At 37.7% G+C, this 15330-nt stretch overlaps 1 protein-coding gene across 3 annotated transcripts in view; it reads right to left on the reverse strand.

The window, feature by feature from the left end:
* The window catches only part of LOC120524306 (myosin-6-like), a 76218-nt gene that overhangs the window by 59631 nt on the left and 1257 nt on the right, over positions 1-15330 (reverse strand). Inside the window, exon 1 of one of the 3 annotated variants that reach the window (XM_039746171.1) lies at positions 1544-1603. The exons of 1 other annotated variant lie outside the window; for it this stretch is intronic. The gene's annotated coding sequence lies outside the window, so the exon portion shown is untranslated. Of the gene's footprint in view, positions 1-1543; positions 1604-15330 lie in introns of those variants that run through there. One more of the 3 variants, XM_039746186.1, reaches the window with a different exon arrangement.

Below are 15330 nucleotides of genomic sequence, written 5' to 3' on the forward strand. Positions count from 1 at the left end.
ATTATGTGAACTGAAAACAATATGGGAATGAACAAAGAATAAAAAAGGAACACTCAGTGATGAAAGGATGAATACAGAAATGAAGAATCATGAGAGGCATGCAAAAGTACACAAAAATTAACAAGGTTGACTTCAGGAAAGGAAACTGCAAGGCGACAAAGAAACAAGCATAGCATAGGTAAGATATTGTGTAGTATTTTCATAGAGCACACCCAGAACTGCTCACACAAAAGAATTCAGAAGTGACAACAAGCTTTGCTTTAACTTGCTCACCTGACTGATCTTTACCTCCTTTTCAGAAATCTCAATTAACTGATTACCTCTTCTTTCTTACCTCGGTCAGTGCCAGCCATGACAAGAGTTAGTAGAGGATTTATTTTTCATTCATTGTACTGCTCATCACAAGATTAACTATGGCTTGTCTTATTTTATTACTTGCTATACCAATATAGTACTCCTTATTTGGGGGTTGGATATTGAATGAAACAAATCCGTTTATCTTCTGTTTATTATGTATTTAGTCCATACTGCATATATCATGAGATTTTAAAGAACTCTAATAACTGCTCAGATTGTACTATTTCAAGAATTGCTTCAAACCTTTCTTTATCTTTCATACTGAATCCAACTGCCTAGTCTTGCTCAAAGGTAATTTTATATCTCAACCTTAGAATATACTGTATATTTCAAGACTGGGTTAATGCTCTGTGACTCTCTTTTACCTGTTCAGATTATACTGATTTCTCCTTTTTATCTAATACGATGATACTTCTTATCTCAAATGAATTACACTAATAAATTACACAGTCTTCCTTTGCTTACCTTCTTTAAATGTACTGTCCTGGGTTAATAGAAACTTTGACACTTGGTAACTATCCATCTTAAGTATCACTACAGACTTGTAATTTTTCACTTTCTTACATTCTTAGATTATACTGTTTATCTCAAAAATAGATACACACTTCATCTTATCTTCATCTGCTTTGACTATGAATTTCAAGCATACTTAAAGAATATGTCTTACTTTCATTTTTGGATCAAAAGTAAGCAAAGGATTTGTCTTCATTTCAAGTCTGCTCATGCTATATTCTACACTTCAGGAGTGATCAGAAGCTCTGTTTCTGTTTCCTACATGGTCAGACTGTAATGACCCCTATAACAATGGCACCTTTTTAACTTCTGTAGGCATTACTGCCCATCTCAACATTGGTAACAGTTTTTGTCATGTTTTATTCCTTACCTTCTCAGACTATATTGTACATTTGAAGGGTGCTAAGTGGCTTTGTCTTCTCTTTCTTACCTGCTCCATCCATATGTCTATTTCAAGAGTGGTTGGAAGTTTGTCTTTTCTTTCTTCCCTGCTCAAGCTATTGTGTACACTTCAAAAGTGAATTGGTATTGTTTCTTATTTTTCTGAATTGCGCCCACCTCGTCTAAATGCCAAGATTTTTATTTTTCTTCCTGTGTTCTATATAATATAATGCAAATATGAACATAAAAATGTAAACAAACTTCAATATAAAGTAAATTATACTATCCTTACCTGGAGAGAAAAGACACAGAAGGTGGTTTAGCTTCTCTGACTATGTCTATTCTCCAAGGGGCTTTATAAATGTCCCAGGACACTGCCAAATTAGGGCACAACAGAAGGCTTAAAGAACACAAATCTAATTGTGTCCTGGGATTAGTAAAGGGTCAGTAGAAGGGAGCAGTGCTGACACTTTGGTTGCATAGGGAGGGGAATACAATAATGACTATTTTTGGATTTCCTCCTCAAAGCACGTTAATGCATTCCTATTTCTGTTGCAGATGATTTGTAACTAACAGCTTACATTTATGACTTAAAAGTGGTAGTTGACTGTGCAGACACTCATTTTCTTCCCCTACTGATCATATCATTCCACCTGAACCTTTAGGGATGAACAATGAGTTTGTAACAATATCATTAATGTCATTATGCCTGCTCCTGAAAGGCTACCCAGCTTGTAAGAAACATTTCCCTACAGCAGTGCACATAAAATGCAGCACCTGTTGTTTGACCTAATCCTAGCTTCCAGATGCAAGGTGGCCACTTTACACTAAAACAAGAAGTGATAAGCTAATGAATTATACTGGAAGGTGCCTTGGCAACTTATACTGCAGTAGTTTTAGTTTTGTACTGGGATGATGCCCACGCTGCCAGATTAAAAGGTGTTGAAAGGAGGTTATATTCCAAAACATGCAATTCACTCATCATTAATCGTTTGCCAGCTACCAGAGGGCCAAGAATAGTGCTGAACAAGTAGTGTCCACACTGCTTGATTAACAACTGGTAAGGGCATTATGTCTGATTCATTAAAGTCGTTTACTTGCTTCTAAGTACCTGGGAAGAGTGCCATGGGTTTGAGTAGAAGTATTATTTCTTTCTATTGAAAGAATTTTAATTTTAAACACTCAGTAATTGGAGGATATGCAAAGAATGGAGTTAAAAAATAGACTGCAGCTGCTTTTACAGGAAACAATCTGCCTGCGTGGTTTAACATTTAGATTTGTTTTTTTCTCTTAATTCATCTGTTCAACTTAATATTTTATGTTCCTACTGATAATACAGAATATCAAAATTCTGAATTTTTCTTAATCATAAACATCCATTTATAACATTTTAGCAATGTACATTAAATCCTTGTTTTTTTTTTCAGAAGATATTATTAAAAACCTGGAACAAGATAACCTGTAAAGATAAAACAGATACAAAAAATGACACCTGAAGCTCCCAAGAAAGGCTCCCGGTTTGCTGAAAGACTGAACTGGAAACAACAATTTGGGAAAACTGATTGACTTTTTATTTTTTATATAATCCTAGGGGTCAATTTTTCTTGGAAATTACTGTCATTTTCAAAAGTTAAAAACATTTTCTTAGATAATCCCGACATACTGCCAATTACACTTGCAAAGACATTTACAAAGCTGCCATCTATAACATATAAAAATTATTAAACATGTGCAGTTCTTGACAGTATTTATTACTTTTTGAAAAGTAAAAAGGTTGCTCATTATTTTATTCATTAGCCAAGGACATTACAAAGAGTGAGATCAATTTAATTATAAAGGCTGAGGCTACAATTTTATGTTGAGATCAAATTCAAGGGGAAGTTTTTTTTTCCTGCTGTATCAGTTAGTACCCAGAAATTCTTCTTAGCAATTGTTTTCTCAGTAACAAATGAAGAAGCATTCATACAGTGTGTGCTTTCCAGGAAACCACAGTTTATATAAATGCAGTATGACATATAGCAGTGTAGAACACTGTGCAGTGCAAAAAGAAGGTTATTTAAAAGTATCTGTATTAATGTAAAGCAGTTACATAAAGAGATTTACATTTCATGACATGCACAGATTGGATGAAAAACTTCTATAAATATTTCAGTATTGGTGTTAAATCATACTAAAAAAAACAGCAGTTATTTCCAAATGTTCTGTAAAGGGTAGCTTTAGAATCCTGGGGTCAAACACCAGCTAGGATGCTTTTCTATGGAAAATAAACACCTTTATAAATAATAATAATGTATTTTATTTATTTGTAGGCACCTTTCTAAACGCCCAAGGACACCGAACAATAGATAAAACACAGATTATAAACAAAAGTAAAATACAAAATTAAACTCAGACAGAGCAATTGTAATCAAAGAGAAAAACAAATGAGTTTTAAGTTTAGATCTGAAAAGTGAAAATGATTCAGTATTTCTTAGCTCAGATGGTAGCGAGTTCCAGAGCTGGGGAGCAGAGCAACTGAATGCTGTGCTCCCCATGGTGGTAAGACGGACAAAGGGGACAGTCAAGTGGATGGAGGAAGAAGATCTAAGGGTACGGGATGAGGTCAGACAGATATGGAGGGGCAAGGTTGTGGATAGCCTTAAAAGTTGATAGGAGAATTTTGAATTGAATTCGGAATTGAACTGGAAGCCAATGAAGCTGCAGCAAAACGGGAGTGATATGGTGAATAGAGGGGGTTCTAGTAATGATGCGGGCAGGTGAATTCTGGACCAGTTGAAGCTTATAAAGATATGTGCGAGAAAGACCAAAGAAAAGGGAATTGCAATAATCTAGACGAGAAGTGATAAGGCTATGAACAAGGATAGCAGTGGTGTGGGGAGTGAGGGACGGGGGGCGAATACGATTAATGTTACGCAAGTGGAAATATGCAGACCGGGAGATGTTACTGATGTGGGACTGAAAAGATAAAGTACAGTCAAGGATGACACCCAGACTCTTCATCTGTGAGGAAGGGGAGACAGAGGAATTATCAATAACAAAAGAAAAATGATCCGTTTTGGATATGCGTATTATTTACTCTTGCTCTGTGCATGACTATGTCTGTGTTTTTGCTGAGTACTCTGTGTGTTCCAGTAGAATCCCATATAATGTTTGTCCTGGCAATATACAACTGTGGCCACTGACTTTATAAAGGAAATGATGACAAGACTGTTTAGAGTTTAGTTACTTTCTTATGTATACATAATCATTACTGTATAGGCATTATAACCTTGCCTGATTTCAAGCTACCAATGATTGCTTGTGCAAAAGAGAATTATGTAACATATGCTATAATTGAAATAGTCCCAACTTATAGGAGAGAAACAATGATTCAACAGGAAGCTCAGACTACAAAAGCTGTGGGAACTTAGACAGGGGTGCCTCTGATAAAACACAAAATTAACTCCATGAATCTGACTTTGAGCATGTGCAAGTGCACAGGCCTCAGTTGCAGGTCACCAGTTTTCAGATATTTTTTCCTCATGCTGTGTTTACTTATTTCTTTACATTTAGAACTTATTTTAAAAGCTATATCTTATCCAGCAATGTTTTTGAGCAGCTACATTTCTAGTGTTTTCTTTATATATTCAATCAAACTTGTGATACACTTTCTTAATATCAACACGGTACAATTAAACTATTAGTTAAAAGGAAAGTTGTTTTTTTGTCTCAGAAATGTTACTTACAGTATCATTTTCAAGTTAATCTAAATTGCTACCGTGCTAATGTTCAGTTCTCCCTAGGTCTTGAATTAGTAGTCTCAATAAGGGATGTATAAGATTTTTGATTATGTGTTGCAATGGATGACAATATAATACTAGAGTAGATTGACATTCCTGTGTTAAAAGATCTCCCAATATGTTGATTGCCAACTGAAAGATGGTCTGCATTTTGTCCTAGAATGAAACATGGCCTGGATTTATTAAGCAAAGACAGGTATCCCAAACGTGACATGAGTGACAGGCAATTTAATAATTTGTGTTTAGTGATGGAATGTTATTAGAGTCAGCTAGAGGACAAAACTGCCCGAAGGACCTGAAATAAGCCAGAAGAGACTATGGAAATAGGGCAGAGGTTTTAAATGGACCTACTGCAAGAATAGTAGTAGTTGTGCTCATATATGGGATAAGAGGGCAGCAACTGATTGTAGATGTTTGTGGTGCTGGTTAATTGTTGATGAATTTTTCAAGAAAGCTGTTTTGCTGGTATGAGGCAGGGATAACATGCTAGTTTGCAAGGGACACTTCAGTAAAAGTCTGCTCCTGTAATATTATGATCCTTTTATATGCCACTTCCACAGTGTTTTGAACCCACTTCCTTCAATAATATCATTGTATAATAGTTTCAACTAAAGTAATGACACATTACAATTACTGTAATCTAACCAGATGACAATAAGTACAGTATATGCATAAAATATAAGTGGTCAACAAATACACCAAAATCATTCCAGTCACCAGATCTCATTTGAACTGAGCATTTAAGGAGCTTTCTGACTGTATTTTCAACTTGGTGGAATTTCTCAAGGAGGAATGGTATCACATTACTTTCAGCATAGGTCCAGTGCCATGTAGAATATACAAAACCTTATAAAAGCGATGTATGTAGTTGCTTTCATTATTTCATAACTTAGTACAAAAAATGTAATAACAACAGCAACAAATGATGTTCAAATAAATAAATAACTAACAAATAAAACATAAAAAATAAACACCTCCGCCCAAGAAGGCCTAGCTGTAAAAAGTTCTGGTACCTGATTATCAGGTAGGATTGTTTGTCCATTTTGCCAATTGGCTAAAGAAAGTTGAACATTTTCTCCCAATCACCACTTAATCTACTCATGCCCTATTGAGGGTAGACTTACTCTTGCAAGAACTCATGCTGTTCACCCTGCAAAATATACATCAGGGGGTCTTTTGTTCAAAGCAGGAAAATGTTGATGCCACCTATCCATTCCAAAAGATCTCATCCTCACTTTTGCTTTTGTGCCCACAGAGAAATTTCCATAATAACCTCTGGGCACCTGGTTTTACACTGGCACCTAGAGGGCATTTTTATTTACAAGTAAGGAAGTTTCTAGCCTTTTTGTGTCCTTAAGCATCTGTTTTAGGGCTCCATCCCTCTTCTATGTATGTGCTTAGGGGCACCCCATCAGCATAAATGTTGGCTGCTTAACTTACTAATGCCAGAAGGAGATCCTGATTACAAACACGGGTTCCTCTATTTGAAGTACCCACCCAACCACACTTCCCCTATTGTATGTATTGTATGTATTGTCAGTTATTGCTTCTTGTATCTCGAGCAAAACTTTGCCAGTCATACAATTTCTTTCAATATGTATATGTCTGGCAGCTGCTCATGAGCAGGTTTCCTGGCATGAGGCCATTTGATGGTGTGGTATACAAAGAAAAAGGGGCTGTGCTGGCGCCAAACCCTCATTTGGGGAAGTAAAAGTGGAGTGAATGGAAGCCAGAGTGGATTAGTCAGTAAGAGAGAGAGAGAGCATGTGGCTTTAAGCACAAAGAATGACTCCTAATAAAAGAAGGAATTTAGGGAGTGAAGAGATGATAGGTCAAGACAGGTTGGGAAGGCACAGGCATCTTGCAGGCTTAATTTTCTTTTTCCTTACCTTAAAAAACATAGACAGTAAGGCTGACGCAGAATAAAGTGCCTACATACAGAATTCTATTTTCTGTTTTTAACGCCTTTCTTCCCATGCACATCCAATACGCTCACATATAGCATAAACAGTAAATAGGCAGAAGAGAATTACACATTTTGCTGTGACTCAGCAAATTATTGTTGAACCTGTGCTCTTGATTAGTGTGTAGTTCATTTCTGCTTTCACAAGTGTCTAAGTGTCTCTGATACTTTTTTCACAAAATATGAATGAGAACAACGTTTCTACTGTCCCTCACCTTAATCTGAAATGGCTTCAGAAAGTTACCACAGAAGTGGTCAATGGGAACGATGGAGTATAAAGAGTAAGTTTCCACTCAAAACTACATGTTTCAGCAGTTATCAACTTGTTTTGGAACTTATTTTAATTATTTATTAAGCTTCTGTAAAAAGCCAAATTTCCCACTTGGGACAAATGAAGCTTTATCTAATCTACTTAAAGACACTGAACATAAACTTATGTAAGTGCAAAAAGTATAAAATGATTCAAAATATGTTTGGTAGTATCTGAACTTTTTTCATGTTATTCGTGTTATACTGTACTGCAATTTTGGTGGTGTTTAGGGCTTTGACAGTGCTCTGCATTGTGTCTCAAAGGGCACAGATATATTTGTACAGCACAGAGTGTGCAATCATATCAGCTACATCTGCACATCTATGCAAGAAGGAAAACTTCCTAAATAAGTTAATTTGTTTTTAGATTTTCTTGTAGTTTTTGAACTTTTCCCTGCTTCTAGCCTTTACTGCTTCTGTTTACCTCTATGGTTTTGGTTGCCTCTGTGAATTTAGAAATTGCTAACTCAGCCTGTCTACCTGTTCTTAGTCACTCTTAAAAGCCCAGCCATTCTAAAAAAAAACCTTGTCTTTTGCTAATTGATAGTACTTTGTTGATTCTGCAAGATGGGACAGTTTTGAATTTTAATAAAAGTAAATGTTTAATTGAGTAAAGACTTGACATTTAAATACATGTGTATTGATTTTAAAAGTAGTGATACATTTCTGCAGTGATTAATGTTGCTCTTTTACAGCTGCCTGGGTTTTGGATCTTGTGACAGTCGAACCTTTCAAAAAAGTAAACTTGGACAATTGTAAAGGTCAGTAGCAGAGATCTAAAATTTTGTTTTTCCTTTAAGTGCAAACCAAAGTATTTCAAACAAAGCAGAAGTCATCAGTACATTATGGTATCAGATTAGCAAACAAAGGTTCTAAGAAAACAAATAAACTTTTAGTTGAAAATCTGAATGAAATAAAAAAAACAGAGCCTGAATATAATTGTTTTCATTTAACTTGATAAAATCTCCTCTTTATGTTAAACAAAGTTTGGGTGCTGTTTAATGCTTGCAACCATCTTTTATAACAAGATCATCATGATTACACTGTCAACATAGCATGTGCCTTACAGTATGTGTCTAACAACAATATAGCATGATAGCAACCAGGCACAAAATGATGGGACATATAAAAACCAGAAACATAAAATGGCAACACCCATATAAACAGATATGCAAAATGATGGCACCTCTTGAAAAAATAATCTTGCAAAATGGCAATGAAATAAAAAACTAAATAACCTTAAAATAACAAATTAATTAAATATTGCCACTTGGCTTGATTCATGGCCAAGTTTCTGTCCTACAGGAATTAGCATATTCTCTTCATGTGGGTCTGGTGACCCATACCAGTATTTTCTTGTATGTGTATAGACTTCATTAATGGAAACATTAACTTACTTAATAATGTCTGTTCCTCTTTTGGTAGTGACATGCACTCTTCAAATCACAAAAGATCGATCAAACAATGGGATGCAGATGCCCAGTCTGTTTCAAGTGTCATCAGATCATCGTCATTCCCTGTAACATTTTCATTATCTGACAAAATACACCCATATAGATTTAAACGTAACCATGCACTGCTCAGGAAAATATATTGGCTAAACTGAAGTAGTAAAAGCTCAAGTTTAGAACTGCATTAAGGTTAAAAAGGACAAAGCACAATAACATGGGTAGAATACACACTCTACAAACACTGCACATAGCAGCACTAACTGTTATGTGGCAAGGTGTAAGCTGGTCAGCATGAGACCAGCAAACAATAGAAAAATATTTTTGATATACAGTACATACAGTACCTTTTATTTCTGCAACAGGATTATGCACTTCTGTGAAACAGGAGCATCATACTGCTGGTTTTTTAAACCAAAACAATTAAAGGAACACTTTTTAATGAGAGTACAGCATTAAGTCAATGAAACTTCTGGGCTATTGATCTGGTTAGTTAAGTCACAGAGGGGGTTGTTAATCAGTTTCAGCTGCTGTGGTGTTAATGAAACTAACAACAGGGACACTAGAGGGGCAACAATGAGATGACCCCGAAAACAGGAATGAATGGTTTTAACAGGTGGAGGCCACTGACATTTTCCCTTCTCATCTTTTCTGACTGTTTTTCACTAGTTTTGCATTTGGCTACAGTCAGTGTCACTACTGTAGCAGGAAGTCATACCTGGACCATACAGAGGTTGCACAGGTAGTCCAACTTCTCCAGGATGGCACATCAATATGTGTCATTGCCAGAAGGTTTGCTGTGTCTCCCAACACAGTCTCCAAGGCATGGAGGAGATTCCAGGAGACAGGCAGTTACTCTAGGAGAGCTGGACAGGGCCGTAGACGGGTATCTGCTCCTTTGGGCAAGGAGGAACAGGATAAGTACTGCCAGAGCCCTACAAAATGACCTCCAGCAGGGAACTGGTGTGAATGTTTCTGACCAAACAATCAGAAACTGACTTCATGAGGGTGGCTTGAGGGCCTGGTGTCCTCTAGCGGCCCATGTGCACTGTTGAGCTTGTTTAGCATTTGCCATAGAATACCAGAAGCACCTTGTGCTTTTCACAAATGAGAGCAGGTTCACCCTGAGCACATGTGACAGACGTAAAAGAGTCTGGAGAAGACATGGAGAATGTTATGCTGCCTGTAACATCGTTCAGCATGACTGGTTTGGTGGTGGGTCAGTGATGGTCTGGGGAGACATATCCATTGAGGGATGCACAGACCTCTTCTGAATAGACAATGGCACCTTGACTGCCATTAAGTATCGGGATGAAATCCTTGGACCTATTGTCAAACTCTAAGCTGGTGCAGTGGGTCCTGGGTTCCTCCTGGTGCACGAAAATACCCGGCCTCATGAGTATGCAGGCAGTTCCTGGAAGATGAAGGAATTGATACCATTGACATGCCCCCACGCTCGCCTAACCTCAGTGCTGGATTAACCATATAAGCAAAGTAAGCACATGGTTAGGGCATCAAGGGTAAAGTGGGCACCAGAAAAATTTTTCATGGCTGAATTTATCACATAAATTATTTAAATTAATAAATTAATTCAATTTATAACCATTTTCAAAATTTAATGAGAAATGAATAATGCCTCCCTGTACCTCCCTATGCCGTCACTGTTCGTAGATGGCACCTTACACAGTGCGTTCTGCATACTGGTGCCATCTACAATGGGGAATTTCCATTTCATGGTGATTCTCTAAAACGCCATGTTATGTCAAAATATTGTGAAAATCATTTGATTCAAAACAATATGTTTTTATATTTTTAAATAATAATTAATAGTTGATTAAAAATTATTATCATGTAATTGTTGTGTTTCGTGAATTATGTTATTTAACTTAAAATAAATTTCTAGCGCGTAGAAAGCGTTATTTTCTGTTTTAAGCAAAAACAAAATATCGTCCCAGTTTGAGGAAAAAATATTCTGGTGAGTTTATTTAATTCTATTCTTGGATATTTTTTAATTAATTTACATTATGTAAAAGTGAAAATTGTACAGCTGATTACTATTAGATAAAATTGTTTATAGTTTTTTTACTAATAAAGATTTATTAACAAAATTTTTACAAAATATTCTTCAAATCTTATAGTAAGAATATGTGTAAATAGATTTGCTAAACTGACACAAAAGCCATAAATAAATTAAATAATCAAAATGGTAAATCAACGGTTTTCATGTCAAAATGAAAACCGTGCATTTCAAAAAAACCTTTCAACTAGAAATATTTTCTAGTTTGTTATTGTTTTAATATTTTGAATTACTAGTGTAAGGGGGCACCAAAATTACTTAGTGCTTAGGGTATCTAAGGGTCTTAATCCAGCCCTGCCTGACGTCAATCCAATAGAACACCTCTGGGACATCATGTTTCAGTCCATTCGACGCCACCAGGTTGCACCTCAGACTGTCCGGGAGCTCAGTGATGCATGGTCCAGATCTGGGATGAGATCCCCCAGGACACCATCCGTCGTCTCATCAGGAGCATGTCCTGACATATATTTATACAAGCACATGGGGGCCATACAAACTACTAAGTATGATTTGCAGTTACTGCAATGAAATTTCGGCAAAATGGACTAACCTGCCCCATCATTTTTTCACTTTGATTCTCAGGCTGCCTTTGAATTCAGCCCTCTGTGGGTTGATAATTTTCATTTCCATCAAACGTTGTGGCATCCTTTCGTTCCTAACACATTACCTGGTCCATATCAGTAGAGATATCCAGCAGGATTTTTTTTCCCCATTGAGATCTTATATATTTTCAAAGCGTTCCTTTAATTTGTTTGAGCAGTTTATATAACAATTTCAAACTCCGAAGGTAATATACTAACTTGACTAAAATCGGCCCCTTATGCATCAGCACAAGTGACGGGTCGCGTACGTCTCGTGTACTCCCATTGGCACGTTCCATTTACATGCACTCCTCAAGCGAGAAGGGCAAAGGGCGCGAGGGGCGCCTGGCTAAAGGCAACAGTTTGTCCGATTTCAAAAAACACTGAACCCCCCCACCCATGGCGTAGGAAGCACGCCACTGCTAGCATTATTGACACATTTATTTTAGTCTTGTAATTGCGCCCCCGGGGTCACACGTTTCGGATGCCACGCGCCGTGGTAACTCGAGCCCCGCGGCTGTCAGCGCAGTTGTCTCGGGAATTCGAGGGCCATCATGCTGAACTGAAAAAAAAACTGGACGCACGGCAAGCGTGACGAAGCCGTTAATGGCGAGACACGGCACAAAGGTACAGAAGCTCCCTGGTAACTCACGCTGTGGTATGATGCGGGATGTGGCGGCTGGTCTTCGCACCGTCCCGCATGAATATGGTGACTGTGTGGTCACAAAATGTTTCCAGGTCGAATAAACACCTCGGCCCTGTCAAAGCCATGCCGGCCGTTTGCCGCCCATTGACTAAACTGCGCGCGTCTTTCCAACACGCGTGGGCCACGTGCGCATGACGGGAATCGATTGTAGGGTCCCGCGCGCAGGCGCCTGGCGGCCGCACCACTTTCACCAGACAGACATCGAGTTGACATCAGTGGTCGGGTAAGGATGGGGATTTTTCTTGAAAAGAGCTTTATGATCGCAATGATGACAGTCTCAAAGAATTCATGCTTATAATTTCAAAAGGTCAAGTTCGCTGTCTGGCCTCAACCAGAATTCTAGCAAAAGCCAAGAAAGGTTACTCAGTCTCCAACCTTATCGTCCTTCCATGTTTAGAGTGTAATGAACCTTATTATTGCAGTGTTATTTAGTAGAGTTAGCGTACATATTAAAAGGAAAAAAAAAAGTTAAAGGTTATTTCCACGTTGAGAAGGAAAGAAGGTTAAAGACAAGTATAGTCTTTATCTGATGTGCAACCAATGAATGTGAGGGTTATTTAGCTGGAAATTAACCTTTAAACTTATATAACCTGTAACATTTAATAACCTTTAATCTTATATAGTATGCCCATTGTTTCAGGGACAAAAAAGCAATGAAAGGTTTTTAATTTAGCCATCAGCTGCACATGTCAATGGCTTGTCCTGAACTAATAGCGCATTTGCTCCTTCTTTTCCAAGCAATCTTAAAATGGAAAGTATGGACACTTTGTGAAGGATGTCCACTGCTATGCAAGTGCGCTCTGACCTCATTAAACATGCCTTACAAAATCTCTGCTATGTATCCACATTGCAGCCTGACAACAGGGTTTGTTGTTTGACTCAAGAAATTCCCAGCTGTGTGTTTTAGCAAAGCCAAGGACAAGTATAAAGTGCTTTTCCAACCTTTTCACCTTTTTTTACATTCTCTGTGTGTGTTTCCTTGTATCCAATCACAAATTATAATCACACTAAGTTTTATATACCAGGGGCATTCAAAAAGTTTCCCGCACTTTTTTTAACTCTGTTTATTTAGAATTTCAAAAGAGTTGACATCACTATCCTACATAGTCACCTTCATTTGCGATGCAAATTTCCCAGCGTCGTACCAACTTTTTAATGCCCAATTATTACACCTCCCGCCTTCACAGTTTCCAACGAAAATATAAAAGTGCGGAAACCTTTTGAACGTCCCTTGTATATAACACCTTTCTCAAACTCATGGATATTTCATACAGTATTTAAAACATACAGCAGCCAGAAATAAATAACAATAACAAAACAGAACAAACAATATTGTCAAATTCTACAAGGGTTAACAATCTGTCTACATTTACACAACTACTTTTGCATTTAGAAACAGCGTTTTTAAACAAAAACTACCTCTATCTATACTAGTGTTTTCATTACAAAAGTATTTCCATCCACACTAAAAGGGCTAAAAATGCGTAGGGCATAGATGTTAACCTACACTGGACATTCACACATCAGAGGAAAAATACTTGGAAGGGCAGGTGACACCAGGGATTTATCGCAAAAATGTAATGACTGATAAATTATTTGCCTTTTGAAAGGTGGCCAATCAAGGAATGAGAAATTATAATCAGAAAGATTCAATCAGGGAAGAGCCACATATTTAGGACAAACTAATCAGAGTCTGAGTTTTTTAAATATCTGCATTTTTGCCTGTCCACGTTACAATGCTGAGGCTGTGTTTTCAGAAATTTACGGCTGTAAAGAAAATTTTCAAAAGTTTTCATTTTTGATGATTAAACATGCTCCAGTTTCCTCCCACAATCCAAAGACATGCAGGTTAGGTGCATTGGTGATCCCAAATTGTCCCTAGTGTGTGCGTGTGCGTGCGTGCCCCGCGGTGGGCTGGCACCCGGCCCGGGGTTTGTTCCTGCCTTGCTGCCTGTGCTGGCTGGGATTGGCTCCAGCAGACTCCCGTGACCCTGTGTTAGGATATAATAGGTTGGAAAATGACTGATTGATTGATTAAACATGCCATGGTGGTGTGGACAAAAGGCTTGAGAGTAATGGCTTTGTTTTTAAAGGAAAACATACTACTGTGGTTCGCTTCCCGGGTCCTCCCTGCATGGAGTTTGCATGTTATCCCCGTGTCTGCGTGGGTTTCCTCCGGGTACTCTGGTTTCCTCCCACAGTCCAAAGACATGCAGGGTAGGTGCATTGGTGATTCTAAAATTGTCCCGTTTGTGCTTGGTGTGTGCCCTGCGGTGGGCTGGCGCCCTGTCCGGGGTTTGTTTCCTGCCTTGTGCCCTGTGTTGGCTGGGATTGGCTCCAGCAGATCCCCGTGACCCTGTAGTTAGGATATAGCAGGTTGGATAATGGATGGATGGACATACTACTGTGAACAGGGCCTAAAACTGTAGGAAAATGCTGAATAAACAGAAAGGTTTTCAATCCAGTTTTAAAAGGACAAAGTGAAGAGCAGTTGTGAAAATGTAGAAGTAAGGAGTTCCAGATGTGGGTAACCATAACATTGAATGATCTGTCACTACTGAAAAAATGTTTGGCCTGCAGGACCAGTAGGCAGTGGTGATCTGGGGACACTGGGGGCCCTAGGCATAAAACTTCATTGATCCCTCCAGCTCACTCTTCACCGAGTCCCGATGTGGTAAAATTTCAAAACATTATTATAACTCAAAGCTTAAATTAATAAGATCAACAGGGAGAGTTTAATAAACACAAATTCTTTATTCTAATTTTGTGAAAATCATTATATAAATAAAACACCACAATAAACACAACATTTGTATAGGATATAGAAAAATGATAATAATTGAATAACGTAAATTTTAAAAATCAATATAAGTGAAAAAGTACAAATAAATATAAGGTACACATGGTGATAAAATAAAAATTGCACATCATGATATTAAAAAGTGAACAAAATAGAAATAAAGAAAAAAAACAAAAATGGTCCGTAATGGTATTACCATAGCATTCCAAATCAGTGTTTGGGAGCTGTTGCTACAGCAGATGCAGCCACTATATTTTCTAAGTCCAAAGACCTTCAAATATTGTGCTCTGTTGAAATCAGAGCTCAGTCTGAAAGCCTCTCCTGGCACATATTACGATAGATCTCAAGTAAGATTTAATCAGCTTTAAAAATGAAACATTTCTGTCACCAGAGACAACAGCGATAGGAAGAATCAG

Source organism: Polypterus senegalus, chromosome 1 (genome assembly GCF_016835505.1).
Source record: "Polypterus senegalus isolate Bchr_013 chromosome 1, ASM1683550v1, whole genome shotgun sequence".
NCBI lineage: Eukaryota > Metazoa > Chordata > Cladistia > Polypteriformes > Polypteridae > Polypterus > Polypterus senegalus.